Genomic DNA, 3,837 nt, shown 5'->3' on the forward strand with positions numbered 1-3,837 from the left:
TCCTTGTTAACCCAGGCGATGACCGAGCCAGTATAGGCTTCGTTTGGTTGTGTTTCACCATGATTCATTGCATGGGTGCACTCAGTTCTGCTCCTCAGCCTAGACCTCTCTGACATGGTTGGATTGGCTGGTAGTTTGCACTACCGCCAGCACAGCTACCAAAAAAGGATGTACAAGTTATGGAAACAAGAATATCCAGACTCAAGGATAACTGAATTATGAGTACCCCATCAATGACAATTCATCACTCGGAAAAAGTGCTCAGTGAAATCGAACTTGAAGAAATACAGAAAAATTGTGAAACGGGAACACAGACTGCTGAATGGCAGACTGCTGAAGTGGCAGCAGAAAATACTCCAGTAACATCTGGAGCAATTGAACAGCCTGAATTCAAAGAAGATGCAGATATTTTGCAAAAACAGGATCAGCAAGGGCCTGAAGTCATCACTGAAACACCAGGAGTACTCAATTCCAGGCAGCAAGAACTGAAAGCTAAAATCTTGGCACACACTGCAACAAATGCAAAAAGAAGAAGGCTTCCAACATTGAAGACTGTGCCTAGAAAATATTTGGCACCATTGATGATAGATGCCAACTATGTACTTGCAGCAGACCAGATAACATCAATTGAACAAACAAATCAGCTTGCCTACAGTACAGCAGTCATAGTAACAGAAGAACTGGGGATTCAACAGCCGCAGCCCCCTAGAAAATTGACTGGAAAACCACAGTGGAAAATCAGGTTGGACTTGAAAATCAAGAGCCTGCGAGCAGATGCAAGCAACTTGAAGCATTTGCAGGAGAAAAAGCTGAAGAACAACAAGATCAAGCAACACCTGATAAAAAAAATATGGGCTCAGCACAAGAAAAATTGACGAAGCATTGGAAATTGTGAAGCAGCAGATAACAGCAACAGCAAGAAAAATTGAAAGATACAAAGCCAGAGTCATTCAGTACAAACAAAATCAATTGTTCCAATCAGACCAAAGATGGTTCTATCAAAGTCTGAATCAGATGGGGGATACAACAATTGAAAAACCTGAAAACACGGCAACTACTCAGTTTTGGAAAGACCTATGGGAGACTGAGAAATATTACAACAAAAATGCTAGGTGGATCAGAGACTTTGAGACAAAATTCTCCAAGAACAAAATGGACCAACTGGAAATAACTACTGAAACAATAAGCAACAGAGTGAAAAAACTGGACATCGCCTGGCAATGATCAACTGCATGGCTTTTGGCTCAAATACCTGACCAGCCTGCACGGAAAAATGGCCGAACAATTCAGTGAGATGCTGCAGACAGGAAACATCAGTGAATGGTTAACAGCTGGGAAAACCTACTTGATACAGAAGGATCCAGCAAAAGGGGCAACACCTGCAAATTACAGACCAATAACGTGTCTGCCAACCATGTTCAAGCTGCTGACCGGCATCATAGCTGACAGGATCCAGGACTACCTAGAAGCAAATGACATCTTGCCAATAGAGCAGAAAGGAAACAAACGAGGAAGCATCGGCACAAAAGATCAGCTCCTGATCGACAAAATGATTTTAGAGAACTGCAAAAGCTGACAAAACAAATCTGCATACAATGTGGATTGACTACAAGAAAGCATTTGATTCACTACCACACAGCTGGATCATTAATTGCCTGGATGTCATCAGAATATGCAAGTGCATTGGTACTTTCACTGCAAATGCAATGAAGCACTGGAAAACAGAACTGTTTATTGGAAGTGAAAGCTACGAACTGGTCAACATCAAAAGAGGGATTTTCCAGGGTGATTCTTTGTCACCTCTACTGTTCATCATCACCATGACCCCCTTGTCAACAATTTTACAGAAAACTAACCTGGGTTATCAAACTTCTAAAAATTCACAGAAAATCTCCCACCTGCTGTACATGGATGATCTGAAGTTATATGGAAAATCAGAAATTGAATTCCAGTCACTGACCAGTACAGTTCAAATTTTCAGCACTGACATCAGCATGGAGTTTGGCCTGAACAAATGCGCCACAGTGGCACTGAAGAAAGGGAAGATCGTAGAAAGTGATGGAATTGAAATGCCCAATGGACAAACCATCAAGTGCCACCAACCCGAAGCCTACAAATACCTGGGCATACTGCTGCTGGATAATATCAAGCACAGGCAAGTGAAAAATGTGGTCAGCAAAGAATACACAAAAATCTTCTAAAAAGCAAACTGAATGGCAGTAATGCCATCAAGGCTATAAATACCTGGACCGTACCAGTCATCAGATATATTGCTGGGATCATAAACAGTAAAGCTGGACAGCTTGGATAGGAAAACAAGAAAACTGATGACCATACACTATGCACTGCACCCATGTAGTGATGTCAACAGGCTATATTTGTCCAGAAAAGCAGGCAGCAGAGGACTTTCGCAGATGAAGCAGACAGTAGAAGAAGTGAAGCATGTTCTGGCAGATTATGTGAAAGACGGTGTTGAACCAGCTTTGAGATCAACATGAGGAAGCTGCTCAAAGTGCAGCAAACCAAGAATCAATATAGAAAAACAGCGATGCAAACTCAGGCTGACAGCTGGTGTAACAAAGCACTGCATGGATAGTTCCTTGAAAAGATCCAAGGAAAAGTAGACAAGGAAAAGACCTAATTATGGCTGAACACTGAAGAAAGAAACAGAAGACCTGATTCTTGCAGCCCAAGAACAAGCCATCAGAATGAATGTAATCAAAGCCAGAATAGAAAAATCTGCTGATGACCCCAAATGCAGACTCTGCAAAGAAGTAGATGACACCGTCGATCACATATTGAGCTGTTGCAAGACAATAGCTCAGACTGACTACAAACAACGTCACAACAAAGTCGCTTAGATGGTCCACTGGAACTTGTGTCACAACTACCATCTGCCTGTAGCAAAGAACTGGTGGGATCATAAGCCTGAAAAAGTGGTCAAAAATAAGCATGCAAAACTACTGTGGGACTTCCGAATACAGACTGACAAAGTTTTGGAACACAATACCCCGAATATCACGATTGTGGAGAAGAAAAAATTGTGGATCGTCGACATTGCCATATCTGGTGACAGCAGAATCAACGAGAAACAACTTGAAAAAGTCACCAGATATCAGGACTTGAGAATCAAACTGCAGAGACTCTGCCATAATCCACTGCAGGTGGTTCCAGTGGTAATCGGTACACTGCGTGCTGTGCCTAAAAACCTAGGCAAGCATTTGAAAACAATTGGCGCTGACAAAATCACCATTGGTCATCTGTAGAAGGCCATCTTACTGGGATCTGCTCACATAATCCGCCAATACATCATGCAGTCCTAAACACTTGGGAAGTGTTCGACTAGTGATTTGTAATATGAAACCCAGCATGGTTATATCGTTTGCTGTGTATACTGTGATTTTTGTGAATAATAATAATAATAATAATAATAATAATAATAATAATAATAATAATAATAATAATAATAATAATAATAGACAATTGCAGAAGGCAGCTTTACTTGGAACAGCTTCCATCTTGCAACAATATCTGTAACACCATCAAACATCCAGATTTGCCTATCCCAGGTCCTTGGTAAGAACTCGATAGATAGAAAAAAATGCTAAACCCAGTCTGAACATCTGGCTGACTGTGTGATAAATAATAAAAGTAAATAATAATAACACAGTGAAGATCTTGTGGGACTTTCGAATACAGATAAATTGCCATTTGGAACACAACACACCAGATATTACGGTCTTCAAGAGCCAAAGGGTACAATTTATTGATAGCACTGTACCAGGAGACGCCAGAGTCGAAAAAAAAAGAACTGGGAAAAAAATCACGAAATATTGC

General features: G+C 40.9%; 1 pseudogene; it reads left to right on the forward strand.

Moving 5' to 3' along the window:
* The first annotated feature begins 1,231 nt into the window (after positions 1-1,231).
* Positions 1,232-3,323, forward strand: LOC148127976 (uncharacterized; annotated as a pseudogene).
* The last annotated feature ends 514 nt before the right edge of the window (positions 3,324-3,837 follow it).

The sequence above is a fragment of the Pseudonaja textilis genome, chromosome 1 (genome assembly GCF_049901715.1).
Source record: "Pseudonaja textilis isolate UNSWEBS1 chromosome 1, rPseTex1.2, whole genome shotgun sequence".
In the NCBI taxonomy this organism is placed as follows: Eukaryota; Metazoa; Chordata; class Lepidosauria; order Squamata; family Elapidae; genus Pseudonaja; species Pseudonaja textilis.